This window comes from Polypterus senegalus, chromosome 3 (assembly GCF_016835505.1).
Source record: "Polypterus senegalus isolate Bchr_013 chromosome 3, ASM1683550v1, whole genome shotgun sequence".
NCBI classification, from domain to species: Eukaryota; Metazoa; Chordata; class Cladistia; order Polypteriformes; family Polypteridae; genus Polypterus; species Polypterus senegalus.
The window spans coordinates 277,859,815-277,882,086 of NC_053156.1; positions in this window are offsets into that span (position 1 = coordinate 277,859,815).

Below are 22,272 nucleotides of genomic sequence, written 5' to 3' on the forward strand. Positions count from 1 at the left end.
AGCGACCTCTGGGTCTGGCTCAAAAGAGAAGAAGTAAGAAAAACAGCCTGTCATAATAAAGTGTCACAAAAGTTTTACCTGAACAATCACCGACTTCGAAACCCCAAACACAACTTTCTAGCCACCCTCTCTACCACCTTCTCCCCCGAGTCTCGACCCCCCTTACCACATCAATCAATACCCCGCTATCAGTCTTCCGTGGTGTACTCTGCCCTCCCTCAATCGGATCTAACAGTCACTTAAAACAAAAAAGGCTTCAACTTGGCTGGGACGCTACAATACCTTCGAATTTTACTGCTTTCATATTCTTTACCTTTCTCTGCATGTGTATCGCGCCATTGTTGTTTGAGCCTTTCGAATTCCACTGCTTTCATAATCTCTTATCTGCCTTTTTTCTCTCCAACGTTTTTGGGTCTCTTTTCTCTGTGCTGCTCTTTCTTTTTTGCTTAGTCGTTTCATCTAGAACGTATTGTCCTTATATAAAGTGCTACGTGCTTTTACACGACTGAGTAATTGCTGGCTGAGCTCTTATTTGATATTGGTTGTAAGTAGGGTGTGTCTTCCAAGAATCTCATGTTCCACGTCCCCGCAAGATGGTCCTGAGACAATCTCTTGGCACCAAGTCTCATGTTTACGTTCCCCGTGAGACGCTCCGTGGTCAGTCTCTTTTGTCTCGCGGATCTTTTAAGTGTCTTCTGAGAATTTCTGAGAAGATTTTTTTTTTATAATAGAGAGTTATGTGTTACAATGAGAAGTCAAGCAAAATGACACCTTTTATTGGCTAACTAAGAATATTACAATATATAAGCTTTCGAGGCATTTTTATTTTTTGATAAACCATTTACAAAGATTTTTCATTGTCCTAGTCATTGAGTCATAGGTTTTTTTACATGCATGGTATGCAGCTGTGTTCATGTAATCACCACTTTATGAAGGTCTGCATTACATTATTACTTTGCTTCAAGCCACTGAACCTGAACACAAGACACTAATGCTTTCTGCTGTTTAGACTAAATGAAATGTGCAAATATATTTCAAAAACGATTACATCTTCATGATTTTCCACTAATCACAAGAGCCTCAATGAACCAGAATCTGTCTGACTTCCTAGATTCGATCGTTGTTCATTATGATCAGGTGGTAAATGAGGTTTGCTTATACAGTAATTGTATCAAATTATTTGACAAATATTTGCGTACACTAGAAATAGAGGAAACCTATCTTAGTTTGTGTCTTCACTGTTTAATGCTCTGCATGTAATCCATTTTTCATGTTTTCAAAAGATAGGCAAGATACCTGTTTTAAATATGGAAGGATACATTTTTCAAGCCTAATTTATTTCTTCACAATCATAGTATATATTACTGATTTTTAAATTGCTTAAATGAAGTTCTCAAAATGCTAATGTCATTCCTATAACATAGCCTCAGAACCCCACAATCTTGGCGCCATTGCCCATAGTGCTATTTCATTTCATAATGTGTATGCGCAAAGTGGCAATTAGTAAAATGTATTTTGCAAATCACTAAGTCCATGCATCATTGCATAGACACAATTTGTATTGTACAGACTGTCACACACATTCGAATAGGAGGGAGCTGATTGGACCAAGTAGAGGTAATTGCCCACAAGGCCAGGGTGTGGTGGGGTGCACTAAACCTACCACTGTTATCTCTGCTTGTCAAATACAGGAAAACCTACTCAATTCAACATCAATGACGTAATTTCCAGCTCCAGCACCCAGACGGACGTCACTTCCAGTTTCGGCTTATAAAGCAGCCATCTTTTTCATTACCAGTCCATTCAATCTGGGAACTCAACTGAGCATTACTGCTTACTTTCAAATAACCATTTGCAGTCATGTACAATATGCGAGTGGCTGCCCCATTCTTTTTTTTGTGTGTTGAGACTAGTTCTTTCACAGTGGCATAGTCGGCAGGATCATGGCCTCCTTTTGGAACTGGAAGCCCACCCAGAAAAAAGTCTCAACACACACTCCTCTCAACCAACTGAAGATCAGTCAGGTAGGAGAGTACCATGCCCTTGTTATCGAGCTGGGGTCAGACGGTGTGTGTCCAGGGAATCTAGAGCACATTCCAACCCAGACATCTCTAGAGAGAACCTGGGACTGTAGGTTGGGGACCTACAGGTGAGGGTTGGGTTGTGAAAGGAACAGAGTGGAGACTTATTATGGGCTCCCGAGGATGGGAACCAAACACAAAAGCCCCACAAAGGTAAAAACCTTTGAGAAAGCTGGAGGTGCCTCACGTTAGCAGGCGAGGGAAATAATCCATCCATCCATCCATTATTCAACCCGCTATATCCTAACTACAGGGTCACAGGGGTCTACTGGAGCCAATCCCAGGGCGCAAGGCAGGAACAAACCCCGGGCAGGGCGACAGCCCACCACAGGGCACGCACACAGACATACACACACTAGGGACAATTTGGAATCACCAATGCACCTAACCTGCATGTCTTTGGGCTGTGAGAGGAAACCGGGGCACCTGGAGGAAACCCACACAGACACGGGAAGAACATGCAAAGTCCATGCAGGGACGGGCTCCAAAGCAAACCCAGGTCTCCTAACTGTGAGGGCTACCCATTGCGCCACCGTGCCGCCCTGAGGGAAATAATGACCTGAGAAATTAACCCAGAAAAATCCCTCCAGAACCAGGACTTTATCCTTTGGCACAAAATTGGATGTTGGCTAAGGCTAAACAAGTAGAACAGATATCCTGTGCATTATTTATAAAATCCTTTCCACCTAAACTGCCCAGCTGACCTGGAGACAGCTTTATATTAGCATGATTTCTCTGTTAGGGGTCATTAAAACCCTTAGGGCAGAAACCTACTTGGGAGATCCAGAATGGAATCCCTGTGAACCTAGACGGAGTTGTGTCCCTGATTCGGAGTCCTACTCTTACATTGCGGAACATGCTTTGGTGAACTCTGATGCACAACGGAGTTTTCTGCGAGGTGACAAAAGAGTTGGTCAGTGTGCTCTTGCTAATCCTCTGGCTTTTTTGTATAAATTAGAAGCACTTGTCAACGGCCACAAAGCTTTGTCTTTATTTAATTATCGCAGTAACATTTCAATTGTTGCTTGCCATTTAGTGGTGCCATGACAATGGTTAAAAGTAAAGACCAGTCTAACCTGTATTGACGGGGACATCCGATCTTATGAGTCTGCCATCTGTTACATCTGCCAAGATGGCATCTTGAAGAAAATGGCGGTGGCAGTACTCAAAAATCCTTCATTTCCCATGACACTGGGTAGAGATTGGTCAGACAACAACTGCGGTATAATATTCGCTAATCCCACAAAGGCACTAGGACTTGTCATGAACGCTGATACCACCTCCTCAGCTATCTTCAGCTATCCACAGCTGGAAGAGGGTCAGAATTTGGCCTCTGACGGTGAAGTGGAAATGGCTGGGCCGTCCCAATACAACACGTCATCTTTGAGCGCTGCTCCGGCTCAGACTAACACCACACCCCTTGAGGTCAGATCTGATCCTCCCAGCCTTCTGCAGTTTCAGTTTAGGCAGAACCCAGCTTCATTTAAAAGAGAGCAATGAAATGATGACTCCCTTAAATTTGCAAAAAATGCAGTAATTCTGATTGATGGCCAACGCACATTACTTGCCATGCCACAGGGTCCCTACTTTGTGTTAAATAATGGCCTTTTGTATTAGGTGGCAGAACACGAGGGGAAGGTATGGTCCCTGGTGTTAGTTCCACAGACTTACCGACACACCACCTGGGAGCCCATCTGTGTCCCGAGAAAACATAAGAGTGGTTCAAGCTCTGATTTTTTTGGCCGGATTAATAAGGTCAGCCGCTTTTGCATGTCCTGTCCAAAATGTCAATTGCGGCAGATTCCTAGGAGGGACTGTGCTGCTCCAGTCCCTATACACTTAATTGATGTCCCCTTTGAGACAATCAGGGTCGAACTGATGGGACCCCTAGAGCACTCGGCCAAGGGTCATAAATATATAATGGTCATGGTAGATTATGCTACCCAAAATCTCAAAGCTGTTCCCTTGCTCTCTGAGACTTCAAAAGCTGTTGCATGGGTGTTAGTAGGAGTCTATGCGTGAATTGCCATCCCTGAAGAAATCTTGATGGATCAAGAGATGCCCTTTACTGCGGAGATGTTCAGGGAGACATGTACGTTACTTAAAATAAAACATTTAAAGACCTGGATATATCATCCTCAAACCAATGGTCTAGTCGAGAGATTTAACCAAACTCTCAAACAGATGCTACGTAAGGTAGTCAATGAGGATGGACGGAACTGGGATTAGATCCTCCCTTCCCCCTCATCCTTTTTGCATATCGGGAAGTCCCACAATCCTCCACGGGATTCTCACCCTTTGAATTACTGTATGGACAACAACCCCGAGGCATATTGGATATATTTAAAGAAGGTTGGAAGGAGAAGGCCCTTCCTTCTACATATATATTTGAATATATCACGCAATTATATCGCAACCAAATCATAGACATAGCGAGTGGATTTATCACGTTAACCTGCTGAAACCATGGAAGGAAAGGGACGCTGATCCCTCTTCTGGACAGCCCTGCTCACTCTTCACTTATAAATTAACCCTTAACTTCGGTGATAATTTGACTCGCCTACAACAACAGGAGCTTGAGGCAGTTATCCTGCCTGTCCCAGAGGTAGTAACTGAAAAACTTGAACAAACCTCCCTGGTTGCGCATGACATAATAATCTGAGAAAGCCCATATCGACTTCCCAAAACAAAAAAGGCAGAAGTGGAGCTGTAGATCAAATGAATGCTGGATCTAGGTGTGATAGAGGAAACTTATAGTCCAGTTGGTCCAGTTCTATCATTTTAGTCAGAAAGCCTTACAGGAGTTGGAGGTTTTGCAATGACTTCCATAGGCTTAAGTCTACCAATTCAATGCATATTCGATGCCGCGAGTGGACGACCTCCTCGAGAGGCTAGAATAAGCCAAATGTTTGACTACCATAGACATGACAAAGGGGTACTGGCAGGTTCTCTTAAAACACTCCACTAAGGAAAAGACAGCATCTAGTACCCCTAATGGACACTGGCAGTATTGTGTTCTTCCATTCAGATTACATGGGGCGCCTGTGACCTTTCAATGTCTGGTGGAAAAAGTGCTCCATCCTCATAATTCGTGTAGTGCTGCCTACCTAGATGTCATTGTCATCTGTTCCAGCACCTGGAAAGAACACTTACAGCAGGTCCGAGCTGTATTGCGGTTACTAGCTGAAGCCAGTTTTCATAACAAATGTTACTCTGGATTGGTCGAAGCCAAATATTTAGGTTACCTAGTGGACCGGAATACAGTAAAGCCACAGTGCTCCAAAATAGATGCCATCTTGAATTGGCCCTGCCCAATGACCAAGAGGCAGGTACAGGCCTTTCTCGGCTTAGCAGTCTACTATCTCCAGTTTGTACCCTGTTTCTCCGAAAGAAGGGGAAACCGAATCATGTGGTATGGGATGAGGTAACAGAAGCTGCATTTAGTGACCTCAAGCAGGCTCTTATGTCAGCTCTAGTGTTGAAAGCACCTACCGTTTCTCTACCTTTCATCCTCCAGACAGATGCTTTGGACATAGGTCTTGGTGCCATGCTGAGCCAAAGCATCAACAGAGTGGAACACCCCGTAATGTACCTGAGTCAGAAACTGTTAGACCATGAAACCAGGTATGCAGTAGTGGAGCGGGAGGCTTTAGTGATTAAATGGGTGATAATTAAGCTGAGGTACTACCTCTTAGTACATGAGTTCACCCTGGTGAAAGACCATGTACCTTTACAGTGAATGGCATTGCACAGCGACTCGAACCCACGAGTCAGGAGGTGGTTTTTAGACTTACAGCCTTACAAGTTTTTGGTTGTTTATTGTCGAGTTGTACTTCAGGCCAATGCCAAACTTTTCCTGAACCACGACCCCTACGTACAGGTAGGTCTGCGCTGAGGGAGAGGCTGTGTCACATACGTGCGATTAGGAGGGAGCTGTTTGGACCAAGTAGAGGTTAGGGGATGGTGGGGTGCACTAAACCTACCTCTGTTATCTCTGCAGGTCAATTACAGGAAAACCTACCTGATTCAACATCAACGACGCCTCTTCTAGTTTTCTGGCACTCAGACTGACGTCACTTCTGGTTCCAGCGCCCAGAGCAACATTGTTTCTGGTTTCAACCCTAGATGACATCAATTCCGGTTTCGGCTTATAAGGCCACCATCTTTTTCATTACCAGTTAGTTCAATCTTGGAACTCAACCGAGCATTACTGCTAACTTTCAAATAACCATTTGCAGCCAGGTACAATATACGGGTGGCTGCCCCATTCTTTTTTTTTGTGTGTTGAGACTGGTTCTTTCACAAGACACAATTCTCAAATGACTCAGATAAGCCAATAAGAAGAGATTATCCTTTTATCATTTATCATATTTACCAATATACATTTCTCATTCATTTGAGCACAATGGGTCATTGAGTAAACCATTGCATGCTAAATGTAATGTACAATGAGCAGTGTATTCATTCAGAAGGTATTTAAGAATAACAACCACCTTCCTATTCTACATGTGAAAATCATGGATAATTGTAACCAATTACTAATTACAAGTCTTTATAAAGCCTACCTCAGTGTTGCTGCAGGAAAACAATGGAGCAAGCAGCAAATTTAAGAGCAAGAGGTAGAGGTGTCAGAATGCATGGTGGAAGAGAGAGGGAATGAGGAAGAGGCAGGGAGAGTCAAAGGTGACTAAACATATCAAATGAGATCAGGGCCACCATTATTGACCATGTAATAAACAACAGCCTAAGCATGGCTGGGCGTAGGGTCCAGCCGCACATTAGTGGCATCCATTATATGAATGTTCAGAAATGAAAATCGGTATATACCGTATATACTCACGTGTAAGTTGGGTCTTGAAACCCGAAAAATTGATCATAAAATCATACCCTGACTTGTACACCTGTTCAAAAATACGACACTTATTATTTTTTTATATCTTCTTGCCTCCTCCAATCTCACATGAGTTTCTTAAAGGTGTGGATAAAGGTTCGAGGCAAACTGCAGGCAGACAGCAGATTTAAAGTAAAAAGCAATTTCTTTATTCTTGTTGGCAGAGATACTCTTTGTAGGTCCTGTCAACTAGTGCTGTGACAATAATCAGCAAAAAGCCCAATCTTGGGGTGAGTTTCCTTTTTATAACAGAAATTTTTACATCTTACAGAGATAGCCTATCATGAGACAAGGTTACACAGGATTCAGTAATATGCCCAAAAATTACAACACATTTGTTCAACCACTAAAGATGAAGTGAAAAAGTCGGTTGCTGTTGATTTTACAATCCTAGATGTTTGTTAAGATTAACAGTTTCCTGAGTACAGACTAAAAGGTCAGCAGTTTGACAGAAATCTTCTTCCCCTTCCTCAGTCAAAAGGTCCTCAAGATTCTTTGTTCAACTATTATTTAATATATTGATTAAAATTTTTATTATTCCACAGACGCATCGAATTTTGTTTTAGCAGCGCAGTTACCAATTTCTTTCGCTACTTCAGCGACGTTTAATTTAAAAGCAGCTTCATATTTTCTTCTGAACGAACGCTCCATCGTAGATAAGGGATGTTTTTATGATAAAGGTGTATGAGGGTGTGAAGTACAAAAAACAGAAATTAAGGGAAAATGTCACTTCGGAATAGTTTGGGTATTACCGTGTGGTCACGTAGGCACAATAGACAGAGAGAGAGGTTAGGAGCACACTCTGATACAGCGCATTGCCACACCCACATAGAAAAAAAAGGCCGTGTCATCCGTGGTTACTCTTTCAGGTGGGCGTTAGCATATCATCCCTTGTACCAATAGCATAAGCTTACTGCATTCGACTTATATGACCGACATTATAAAATACCAGAAATTATACTGTAAAATCAAGTCCCGACTTATCTGTGGGAGAACATATCTGCGACTATATATGGTAACCAAAATCCTGCATATTGCATATATATTTTACTGTTTCTGTGCAAACTTGGTAATGGCATACTCTAACTGATATTTGTACTGCTGAATTCATGGATTCAAGTTTGTGCCATTTCAGGATTGTACTGCTTCCCCATTCTGGTGGCAGAGGCCCATTATTTACACCAGAATAAGAGATAGCAATTGTTGACAAGATGACACCACCTTTACGAACATCACCTCTGTCGGTCTATCTGCCATAGATAGGGTGCTGAAGAGACCTGCTGTAACAATGAAACAGCTATCTACAGGGTTCCTTTTTCCAGAAATAATGAGAGGGTGAAGGATCAAAACTTGCTGTATGTGCAAGTACAGTAATGTTTTTTCCTTCAAAATGTCAATGTAATTTGAGACCATACTTTTACACATACAGTTTTTTAATTTTTTTTCTTTGAGTTGTGTGTTACACTATTGCAGGGGTGGACAGTGTTGGTCCTGGAGGACTGCATTGGCTGCAGGTTTTTGTCCTAACCCTGTATCATAATAAGAATTCAACTGTTGCTGATGAAGCACTTAATGCTGAAGTGACATTTTGATGCTTCATTTTAGTGGTCTTGCTTTATTAAGGTCCTCATCCTTAATTGTTTATTTCAGTCTTGAACAGATGCATTCACTTAATTGATTGTTCCTTATTAGTAATAAGTTGCAAATGACAAAGGAGCTAGCAGTTCTCCATCTAACTTGTTTCAGTTTACACCCATGTTGATTCATCATGCACTATTTGGTTTAATAAAACACTTAAGAGAAAAATGTAACAAACTGAAAATGATCTCTTTTAGGCTTCAAATCATTTAAATGATATCCTTGGAAATTAAAAATTCTACTGTTCTGTCCTCTACATTGACTACGTGTTTTGACAGGCAGATAAACACCTTTCCTTATCCAAAACTCTATAGATGTTGTTTCTTTATCCACAGGTTTATTGGAATTAAAAAGGGTGAAAAGATGATGCTATCACAAGCACTGAAGATAAGCACAGATGACAAAGGATTTGACTAATGCGTTTCCATGCACATGACAACAGCCTTCCTGATTTTTAAATTAACTTCCTGATTACCTCACATGACACAAAGCAAGGGAGGGGAGGGAAAATACCAGCTGTACCCACTAGATGGAGCTAAACTGCAAATCTTAATACATAAACAGTTTTAAAAGGTTGTAACAGAACATCTATTATATATGAACCTGACATTGCAGAATAACAAGACATAAAATTAAATAAGGTCTGGTTTCTAATTAAGCAACTGGGTTGGAACAAAAACCTGCACTATTGGAGGTTCATTTGACATTTAATCTGATATGCTGATTTTTGCTTTGCAGAGAGTGATAGATCTGGAAGTGATTGACACCACATACACGTTTGTGTACGTGGATGATGTTGGATTCAACTTGAACAAAGTCATTCGACTTGGCAGGAACATAATAGGCCATCAAGCCACAGTGGATGTGCCAGGTCAACATGGTGGTGACATAACCAATCCACTTCTGCCTTGGAAGACAAGACATCAGATGTGATGGAGATGAAGTGTTGCAACCAATCAGAGAAGGCAGGCTAAATGCTGAGGTGATTTGAAATTATGCTTGCATTGTATTTACATTACAGGACATCACTGTATGTTTTGCAATGTTTTTATCTTTTTGTACAAAAATACATTTGGTTTCATGTCATCATTTGGAAGTTATATTTAAATGTATACTGGATTTTTGTTACATACAACATATCTGTGTATCTATACTAATAAAAGGCAAAGCCCTCACTCACTGACTGACTGACTGACTCATTCGCTCACTCACTCACTGACTCATCACTAATTCTCCAACTTCCCGTGTAAGTAGAAAGGCTGAAATTTGGCAGGCTCATTCCTTACAGCTTACTTACAAAAACTTGGCAGGTTTCATTTCGAAATTCTACGCGTAATGGTCATAACTGGAACCTATTTTTTCATCCATATACTATAATAGACTTCTGCTGGATGCCCGTGGGAGGAGGAGTTACGCCTCCCACATAATTTAGTGCCTGCCCATATAAGGCCGTCCGTCAGCGGCAATCCAATAGAAACACTGCCGTTAAATATTCACGGGTGAAGGACTGTGCTTATGCAGAGGAAGATGAGATGGTCAGGGTGGTATTTGGCACAAACTCAGCAAAACTGCGAGAGAAACTTTTAAGTGCCGGGTCTTAGCTAACATTAAATAAAGCCGTGAAAAGAGCTCCAAAGAACGCAGAACAAAAAAGCATTACACAATTGAGAAGGCAGCAAAACAATATGAAGCGTGTGATACATACAAGCATATTAATAAGTGCAACTACTGCGGAAACAAAGCACACAGTGGAAGAAGTCAATGTCCAGCTAAAGGAACAGTGTAAAAAAAAAACATGCATGCAGTGTGTCACGTCTCAAATAAAGAGGAAGATGTTTGCTGTTTGTTGATGCAGTAAGAGAGGAATCGATAAATGAAACCTGTTATCTTTACAATGGTTGACAAACACGGGATGTAACTTGAACAGAACACATCCTCCAAATACGAACCTGATTGAAAGAAATAATGATGATCAAATCATTGATGAGAGCAACACTCATAACAGTCACAAAACAATTACATTCACAATCATGTTACGTTATTTTTAAAATGTTCCCTTTTCTTTTTCATAACTTATTTAACACACTCCTTCTCCACTGCGAAGCACGGGTATTTTGCTATATATATATATACTAGCAGTATAAGTTAGTTAAATTTTGTCATCATTGCATAAATTTTTCTTCACCATAGAAATTTAAAGACTAAATCCAACTTCCATTCCTACCAAAGATATTTCTGGCAACTAAATAGAACCTACTTATATCCAAATTCGAGTTATTGAGCTGCCTGAATAAGTCACCCTCGCTTCGCTCTAACTTTTTTTACCGTTCATTTAATCATGGCTAGTTGCGGAAAAATTATAACATGGAAGGAGGATTACACTGAGTATGGCTTTACTAAAACAATTATTGATGGCGAATAAAGTATCCGTTATTCATAAAGCTTCAATTGGTGATCTGTTTTTCTGCGTTAACCTCATATTTTGTCATACTCCTTCTCAAACCAACGGGGTGCGAGGGTAAAATGAATTGGGAAGCGCTGATATATATATATATATATATATATATTGAATAAATTGAAATAGTTTTACTGTCAAATAATGCAGTACGCGCCTAATTCTGGGCTCATCAGGCAGTACACACTCACTGCACCCCCTCTCGGGAATCGAACCTCGGACATCAGCAATAGAGGCGAAGCCTCTCATTTTGCGCCAGGGTGTGTGGTTTGTTTATTTGACAGTATGTAGATCGGGGTGTGTATATATTTATATATATATATTACTTTTGAGAGTGCAACGTATAGTTTTGTCCAGGAGGAAAGCAATGTTGCCTCAAATCAATGGCAACCTTTTGTAGGGTGTGTCCCTGAGACTTATTAATTGTCATCGTGAAGCAGAGCCTTACTGGAAATTTAAAGGCATTTCAATTGAAATGGGAGATCAGAGGGTATAATGGTGATGCCAGGAATACATTCAGAGTGTGACACTTTGCTGTTTTTTTGTGTAGCTGCCTTCACACAGCTTCTCCGCTTCTTTATAAACGAACGCCATATAAGGCCATCGTTTCTCCTTGCTTCGCGGTTCTGTACTGTTTTATTGTTCGTTTATTACAATTCTTATAGTTATTGTGTAGCTATTCAAGACTTACTTTACTGTTCAGGTACCCATTTCCTTTATTTAATCTGCGGCTTGTACGTTATTTTTTGTTCGTTTATTACGATTATGTAGATATTTATTGATTCCCTTCTTTAGCTGACTGACTGCTCATATAAGACGCTCCATTGTTTTTTTGTGAAACAGCCTTTACACAGCTTCTCTGCTGTTTTATAAACAAACGACATATAAAGCCATCACCTTGTCAATTGTGTAATACATTTTTTGAACAGGTTTGATGCATGGAAGTGATCACTCGTACTGCGTTCAGTCAGTTCACGTGAGCTGCTCTCTTGTGTGATGTTGCGATGTCCACGGCTTTATTTAATGTTAGCTAAGACCCGGCACTTAAAAGTTTCTGGCTGCACTCCGGTTGTAATATGACGAAGCTGTGCGAGCTCACTCTTGAGAATGCAACGTATAGTTGTCCAGGAGAAAAGCAATCTTGCCTGAAATCAATGGCATCGTTTTGTAGGGTCTGTCCCTGAGACTTATTACTTGTCATCGCGCAGCAGAGCCTTACTGGAAATTGGACGGCATCTGAATTGAAATGGGAAATCAGAGGGTATAAAGGAGATGCGAGGAATACATTGAGTGTGGAGAAACTCTAGAGACAGCGTGTGTATTAACTTGTGGATTTTTCTGTCAGTATTTGGTGGTAGCTTGACGAAGTTGCTTCCGCAAGACGGCAAAATGATTGCCTAAATACATGAGAGCAGTGATTCTTAACATTTTTGAGTCACGGACCTCTTTAAGAATCTGATGAAACCTATGGGCCCCCTTTCCCAGAAATGTTCACATAAACACAACTTTGCACGTAATGAATATAATGTACTTTATTTATCGAGATTTGATTTGTCTCATACATATATGACATACACAAATTATTATTAAACTTTAAAGTAAACAATCTAAAATATTCCATTTTTATGCAAAATGTAATGGCCACTCATTATAATTATGAAATATAATCCTCGTGTGCAAATTAAAACAGATCTACTACTACTACTACATTTTCTACTACCATTACTACTACTAATACTACATCTACTCTAAATCAACAGTACCGGGCTGTATAGTGAATATAAATGTTATTTTTTATCTGACCATCATGAAACCCACTGAAACCCATCTAAGGACCCCCTAGGGGCCCACAGATCTCAGGTTAAGAACCCCTGTATTAGAGCATATACAATGGGAGGTTCTTTTATAACCCCCACCAGCTAAACTATGAATGGAAAATTCAAATTATTTCTTGTCCCTCTGCCTACAGATTATGATCTGTAGTTTATGATCAGCCTTGCAGTTTATAAGGCATGGAGGGTAAACAGTTTCAAACTACCATACTTACAGAATGTACGCAATATATTAAGTGAAGCCATTGAAAAATAACACAGCTTTTAAGTACAAAAAGTAGCTGAAGTTTAACAAGAAAAGGTTAAGACTGTGAAACAAACCCCTTTTCTCTTTTTGCCTTTAAAAAGTGTGTGTAATAACATTTTTCAGAATTTTTGTAATTAGTTTCTTTATAAATTTTCACTAAACTTTTAAAAATACTTTATTGGACTGAAAATATTAGGCATTTTATTAGGTATTTGACTCAGTAGCTGCTTGAATTTGGGAACCTGCAAAAGATGCAACACGTTATTCTTCTTCATATTTTTTTGTTAATAGGAGGATATTTTTTAGATTATCCAAGTGTGTGGCATATTAATTACATTAATGTGACATGCTCGTTACAAATTGATAAAACATTAAAAATATAATGTCCATTAAAGCTGCAAAAGTTAATAATATATCACATTTAAATTACACTATTTGACCCTGATACACTTTTATGCCAACAGAAGTCACATGAAAAATATAGTTATTAAAACCTATAAAGTTATAAAGGTGTGTTCAAAGTTAAACCTGCTAAAAGAAAAGCCACAATTCAAAACATTTTAGCAACTATGGTGTTCTTTGAAGATCTTTTTATTTTATTTTTTATTTATTTTATTTGAACAAAACATTGCATACAATCAAGTCGAACTTCACAACAAATAACTTCATAGTTAAACTAGAGAAAATAAAGAAAATAAAAAAAAAAATACCAAAAACTTAAAAAGAAAGCATGAACAAAAAGAGCCAAAACTGAACCAAACAGACTTCAACCCCCACTTGAGTGCCTTAAAATTTTATTGAAGTGGTCGCTTAGGTACTATGAAGGAAAAGTGCAGAGAAGTCACTAATCACTTATCACTATTGTCCTTAGTTATTTCATTCTGTGGCTGTAGATTGCCAGACCTTTTCACTATTTTTATGTTATTAAAGGTCAAATCTTACTTTTTGTTCAGCAGTTGAAAGACTGCCACTGTCTGCGTTGTACTATGATTTATGAAGTTTTCCATAATATACCGTTTCTCCCCATCAACTTCACAGCTACTCAGTCTATAGATGTTACGTTCTTCTCTGTGGTTTTTGATCCTTGACATGTGATCTCGATGATCTTTCCTTTGTCATATCATGAGTGCATGCTTAACTGTGGATTGTCAGGCCCTTGACATTCATGGAACTGATTAAACCTCATTTGGAAAATGTGATATATTCAAACAACACTTACTCATTTAAGTCTCAATTTTATAAGCGTACTTCATGAAATACCTCCTCGATAATACCGGTTTATACCACAAAACTGATGGCCAGATTTTCAAATATTCAATGAAAAATCAGCTCTCAACATGGGTATTGGTATCAGCGTCGTATAGCTGTCTGCTCTCTGTTATAACAATCTGTATTTTTTTTTACATTTCTTTTATGATGTTTTCATTGAAATGGAATGTGCAGCATTCGTACCCAGAAGAAATAAATTCAAAGTAGGTCTGCAGGTGATAAGAAGTTGAGTCTAGTTTTGATATTTAGAGATAAATTAATATGGTAGAAGTTGAATTGTGGTCTCTGTATTCAGAAGCAGTTCCTTACATATCTATATAAACACCTAAGGAAAAAAAAAACTCAGATGTTTTTGACTAGTTTATAAGAATTAAGGTGAAAAAAGCATTGAAAGCATAGAAACAGCTTACAAAAATTATATTAAAAGAACCTAGAAGGAAGTGAGATACTTACCTTCCCGTGAATGCAATCGTTTTTCAGTAATTAATGGGGAATAGTTTTGAGTTTCAGCAATATCTAGCAACAAAAAGAAACATAGTAAAAGATTTAGAAGAGTTCATGAAATTCCACAATATTTGGTGAGAACACAAGGAAACAGAAGGACTAAAGCTGTAAACCCCTAGCAATGACCCCAGATACCACATTTGCTTTCCTCTGATACTCTTTTTTCCTCCTTTTGTATAGTATTTAATGTTCTAACATTATATCTGTAAACACATGATCATTGCACCCTACCATCTATCAGATTCTAACTCACAGGACAAACATGTATGATGTTCTTACCTTGAGTGAAACGTTTTAAGCGACGGGCCAAAAGAAATATACACAGTGTTAATATTGGTACAATGCAAAGGCCAAATCCCACTTGTTGGCAGAAGTTTTGCTTTCCATCTGTTGGGGTTGGTCCTGAATGTAAAAAAAAATAGTTTTGCTTTTTATATTCATCAATAGTTAAAGAACAAGAAAAAAAAATCACATTACAGAGCTGGAGAAATATAAATTAGTCCTGGACAAACACATTTCGTTTGGATTTCTTTGCAAATAAACATCTTAATAAGCAGCTTTTTCTTTTCATTAAAAATTTGTATGCCTTCTTTGAATTTAAACCTCTAAAATGACCATCATGTGTAAAACACAAAGTACAAACAGTAAGTGTTCTCAAAAACTGCGACAACACAAAACTGATGTGCATTAAAATACCAACTACTAGAAGACACCAAAGAACCCATTTAGAAGCAAAAATCAATGTTATTTAGGAAAAGAATGCACAATCAATAAAAGCCTTGGACAACTGCAAAAGTTTAACTTGATTCAGCGAATACAGCTTAGTCAACCTTCTCTCAGTTCTGGCCAGTTTCCCTGTCCTGTCACTGCTGCTGAGAAGCATCTCCATAGCCAGGCACCGCTATCACCATATCCAACTGTAAATATGAGATTAGGCAGGTGATGTGCAGTGCGGGGTCCTCACCAGACATAATGTTTGGAGTTCTGACCAAAGAGTTGAGCCTTTATCTCATTAAACCACAGAATTGTTTGCTCTAACAGTCCTTTAAACTGCAATAAATGCTTGACTCATGAAGTGCTGCTGAGATGGTTGTCACTTTGACAGGTTCTCCCACCTTAGCAGAGGACTTCTAACGCTCTGCTAGAAAAAACATTGGTTTCTTGTTCACCTTCCCAACCAAGGCTCTTCTTGCCTGTTTCTCAGTTTGTTTGGACAGCTAACCCTAGTAAGGGCCCTGGTGGTTCCAAACTCTGTGATATACACAGGTGTGTGTCTTTCTTTGAAGTAGTGTCCTTTTTAAGAGGCAGGAGGATGTTCATTGTGTTAATGGCAGTACTGGCAAATGTTTTAATCATGCAAAAATCAAAAAGCTAATTCTAGGCATTATCCAAATGTGAAAAAAAACCCCACAAATACTGCACACTGATTGCATATTAGGAGTAACTCAATGCTGAAATTATCTGAAAATAGAGATAACCCTGCATTCATTTTCCGAGACATCCATCCATTATCCAACCCGCTATATCCTAACTACAGGGTTATGGGGGTCTGCTGGAGCCAATCCCAGCCAACACAGGGCACAAGGCAGGAAACAAACCCCTGTCAGGGTGCCAGCCCACTGCAGATTTTTTTTACACAATTGAATTATATTTAATTATTTAAACTTCCTACTATATACTTCTAACCCTAATCAAACACACTCTATTCTCTCTGTCTCATATAATCGAGACTTATCTTCAATCAGTTAATGAACTGTCACCTGGCTTTCTAACTCTAGATAATATATATATATAACTTCTGGAGTGAAGCAGCTTTAGACTCCTCCTGTTGTCAAACTCTAACAAAATCTTGAATAAGGGATGTGTCTATAATGTTTTGAGTAATTAAGCACATTAAGCCCTTCCTTAGCCATTCAAAGGCCAAGCCTGTTAGGCTAGGCTGCCTTTCTAAAAGGCCATTCTGCTCCATTCCTTCTGTTCCACGACTATTTGCCATCTGCCTAATGTGCTGTAGAAAAACAACTGATTATCTGAAATCCTTACTTTCATTTCACACATGGAGTACACCAACCATATTGGTTGCTGCCACTGATTCTTTCCCCATCCAAAACTTCAGTTTCCTCACTGACATCTTCTTGCCAACTAAACCACCCACCACTCTCCTGTGCAGAATACATTCATGTTTTTAACCTTTTTCTACTTACAAAAATTCCATTTCTTTTAATAGACTACAGAAACACGATAGAATTCTTAGAAGTGAAAGTAATGTTTAGTGCATTTCTTACTACTTGAATTGGAAGTCGAGAAAAAAATCCTTAACAGTCCTCAAAAACACCACCCAGGAATAAATCGATGTAACAATTAGGTATAAAATAATGTACCTTGTTTTCTGCTAAGTAATTAATTACAAAAATATTTGTTCAGTTTCACAGATTTGGTAAAATGTATGCAGTACATTAAAACTCAGTTTGGATTGATTTCACTTTCAGTGTTTTCCAAAAGAAATATTTTCATAATTTTATAAGGATTCTTCTTATTTTTATAGCTGTTCAGTGAGGTCAAACTCTGCTCTAACAAAAGGTAAACACACAGTGTGTACAATACTTCTACTCTATTAGTGAGCATGTAAAAACAATAAAAAAACAAAGCACTTAATTATGGCAGGAAGTGAAGATGTTGGTTACAATCTCCTGTGACCCAAGCATAACCAACTAAAGGCTAGTGAGGTTGTTGAAAATTATGCAATTAAATCAAGAGTTTTTTTGTATAACATATTTTGAATCATTAATTTTCTATCATGTTATATCAAGGAAAGCTTTACACAGAAATTAACAAATATAACTCAAAACAAATTTCACAGTATAATTAATAAAAGCTAATTGTAATTACCTTTGTAAATGAAGATCACTGATGTTGTCACTCTGCTGAGAGGGCTAACAAAGCTGATGTTGAAGTTCATTGTATGAATATCTTTAAGAGGGTAATAGGAATTAATCTCTAACAGTCCATCTGCCATAAGTGTGATGTTACGGATTGACCTGCTGGTAATGTCTTGGCCTGCACCATCTAGCCAGTGTATTTCTGGAGCAGGGAACCAAGGAGCCGATGAAACACTCAGATAGTCATTGGGTAACAGTTTGACAATTATTGATCTTGCAGATGCTGTGATTGAAAATAAATAAATAAACAAATAAATACTAGTACCTTTTTGGGGACAATTAGGATTGAACACTAATTAAAAATAAGCACAATAAACAATATCAGATATGTGAATTTTGACAGACAGATAGATAGATAGATAGATAGATAGATAGATAGATAGATAGATAGATAGATAGATAGATAGATAGATAGATCTTTATTTGTCCCCAGGGGGATATTTGGCTTTTTATAGAAACTCTTTAAATGAATACATAATTAAGTACATACAATACTTACATAAATAGTAAATAAAAAATACACACACACTTTGGTCTGAACAAAGAAAAAAACATCCTGACTTGGCTGTCACAGATACAGTGAGGCACTATGCAGATGTTTTGCTGTTGTTATAAAGGGGCCACCATCACTGAATAATTTGTTAGCTGAAAGTCCTCAGTGTTTGTGTGTCAGAGAGAGAATGTGCAGCATTTTTCATAATGGCACTCAGTTTTGATTTAATTCTCTCCTCCTCTGTTTCCTCCAGGGGGTCCAAAGTGTGTCCTATAGCTGAGTTTGTCCTTTTTAAAATAAGAATCAGAATCAGAATTCACTTTATTGGCCAGGTACACTAAGGTATACTAGGAATCGGTTTTAGATAGATAGATAGATAGATAGATAGATAGATAGATAGATAGATAGATAGATAGATAGATAGATAGATAGATAGATAGATAGATAGATAGATAGATAGATAGGCACTATATAACTGATAGATAGATAGATAGATAGATAGATAGATAGATAGATAGATAGATAGATAGATAGATAGATAGATAGATAGATAGATAGATAGATAGATAGATAGATAGATAGATACTTTATTAATCCCAAAGGGAAATTCACATAATCCAGCAGCAGTATACTGATACAAAGAAACAATATTAAATTAAATAGTAATAAAAATGAAAAAAATTAAAATAAAATTAATGTTCGCATTTACTCCCCCGGGTGGAATTGAAGAGTCGCATGGTGTGGGGGAGGAACGATCTCTTTAGTCTGTCAGTGGAGCAGGATGGTGACAAAAGTCTGTCACTGAAGCTACTCCTCTGTCTGGAGATGATCCTGTTAAGTGGATGCAGTGGATTATTCATGATTGACAGGAGTTTGCTTAGTGCCCGTCGCTCTGCCACAGATGTTAAACTGTCCAACTTTAATCCTACAATAGAGCCTGCCTTCTTAACAAGTTTGTCCAGGTTTTCATAGTACAGTATTGGTGCCACATACTTATTTAAGGACAACACAGAAAGCAAAAAAGAATAATAAATAACAACTATAAATAACAACTATAAGATAAGATATGAAAGATAAAATATGATGCAGCATGCAAGGGAGAAAATAAGGTGAATGGAAGAAGTGGAACAGGTGATGGTCTTATATGAGTCAGATCAATGATCTTTGTGGCCCTCTTCCTTACCCTGGACTCATATAGGTCTTCAGTAGGTGATAAGTTACAGGCTATGTTTTGATGATGCACTGTACATTGTTCTTATCCTGAACAGTGGCACCACCAAACCAGACAATTATAGATGAGGTCAGAATGGACTCAATGATGGCTGTGTAGAACTGGACCAATATTGCTCAAGGGAGATGGAATTTCCTCAGCTGACACAAGAAGAAACACATTTTCTGATGCGTTTTCTTAATAATGCATGTGATTTTATCGTCCCACTTAAGGTTTTGTGACAGGAGAGTACCCAGAAACTTAAATAATTCTGTCATCCCAACAGCTGAGCCATTTATAGCAAGTGATAGGTGAGCAGGTGACTGTTTCCTGAAGTCTAAGATCATCTCCTGAGTGTTTTGAATGTTAAGATCCAAATTATTTTGGCTGCACTACAATATCAGATTTGCCACCTCTTGTCTGTATATGTGTAGCCCAGTTGGATTTCGGGACTACCAAAATTAGCTGAACACTGTCCCTTCAATAATTCCTTATTCCACATTAGCAGAGAGACATGCTGTTAGCAAGGATATACAGTAGGTGTGCATCATGCCACAGATTAAAAAGTATCTGATTGGTTAGTGGGGCAAAGACATCCAATAGGCCTGCTGTGATGAGTGGGCTTTGTGAAAAGGTGCGACGTGGCAAAAAGAAAAGGGAAAAAAGAAGTGCAAGAAAATGGAGGAGCAAAGCTCTGAAACTCTGAAAAAAAGGAAAGGTTCTGGAAGAACAAACAGAAACCGAGTTTAGTGAAGTTACTGAAACTTATGCTGATGCTGTTACTTGGGGTCAGATCATGGGGAGAGCTTGATCGTGACTGAGAGAATAAAACTGAAAAAAAGCAAATTTTTACAAGTACCATAAATTTACACCCGATCTGACACTGCTCGTTTTCAAATAATATTCAATTAGTGCGAAAATGTTTTCTGATTGGTACTATTGAAGTCATAAACTGATTTCTTCAAAATGTCACATATATTTCTTTCTTTCTTTTTTTCCCCAGTGCTGCGTTGACATCATGCACCAGAAGGTGTGAACTTATTCAGTGCAAGCAGGAGCACGTAGGTGGCCGGTTGCTTGTGCTACAACACGCTTGAACTGGTGGCGATCAATGCACATGTACTATGCAAGGCATGCATGGGTCCACTGAGAAAAGAAGAGTTTTCTTTGCTCACCTTGCAGAGGAACTTCATTGTCGCTTCTTACAAGAAAAGGTAATGGTAAAAGAAAATGAGGATGTAACATCGATAAGCTTCTCTTCCAAGACAGCCAATTCACCCAGGAAAGCAAACTCAGTCAGTGTCAGTTGCCCCTTCAATGTAATAGAAACCACAGCATAGAGAGAAGTGTGCACATTACAACAGGTACACATATCGTAAATGTAGGAAGGACGGTCCTTGGGTGTTTGGGAACTGTTAACATTTGAATTTGGTGACTGCATATAGCGCTGAACTGACCTATCTGTACTATTCTTTTCTCTGCAAATCCTGAAGTACAAAAGAAACACCACCATGCACCAAAATGTGGAGACTGGGCAAGATTGGGAAAAAAAAAATAAACGTGGTCACTGATTACAAGCGCAAGAAGGTATGTGAATGAATATGAATAATATGAATAATGTTGCATCTGTGCCACAATGTTTTCTGAAATATACCATACAGGTCTTAAAATGATTAATTCCAAATATCATATATACCTTTGACTCTGTTTTTCGTCAGTGTGGCTTTGACATCATGGACCATAAGGTGTATACTAATTCAGCGTGAGCAGGATCGCTCAATAAAACTGAATAAAAAAAATTTCAAGTGACAGTGAGATATGAAGAAGGCAGATTCATCAGCATTTGTGTGTCAGCTTTTATCCCTCCAGATCAGAGAATTTCCAGTTAGTTTGTTTTAAAACACCACTCACATCTACAGTTATTCCCAGTTTCAAATAAAAACTAAGAGCATCAGATTCCTGGGGGGGTAGCATGAATTGTGATCGTGACTGCGAGAATAAAAGTGAAAAAAAAAAAAAACGCTAACTTTTACAGGTACTACAAATTTACACCGGCTGTTACAGACGCAAATCAAATGTATGTGTTATTGTATAATACTAACAATAAGAGCAGCTCACTACTCGAAACGGTAAATATACGAGGCAGTCAGGATCGAACCGGGGGACTCTTGATTACAAGTCAGCAGCGCTTACTGCTGTGCCACAGAAGCTATTGTGCCATCCTTGTACCTTTTTGAAAGTGTTTATTTGATCTTTGTACTTCAGGCTTTACACATTATGCAGTTTATGTCTACATTTTGTCATTTAATACTAAAATATGAAAAATGTTTCTGTTTTAATAATGTGTTTACATAGATTATTGTAGAAACGGAACACACATGAAATGCATGTGTTCTAAATAATGATCTTTTAATTCCCTATACAATTGAAGGTACCTGACTCCCAGATAATCAAAGCTGGAACTGGGAGAACTTTGTGCCCATTCTGCATTGTTGGAGGGGGATGGAATAACAGGCTGCTTGCTGCTTGTGTTGATAGAAAGCCTATGATCCAATGACAGATTGAACTAGGCAGGTCGCGCTTGGTGAGATTCTTGTCTAGAATCTCTGGAATTATTGTACTGAAGCAGAGGTAAAGTCCACAAGTGCCCCTGGATTATCAAAGTGTTGGGAAATAAAGCTCAGACCTAAATTCAGTGCATCATCCACAGACT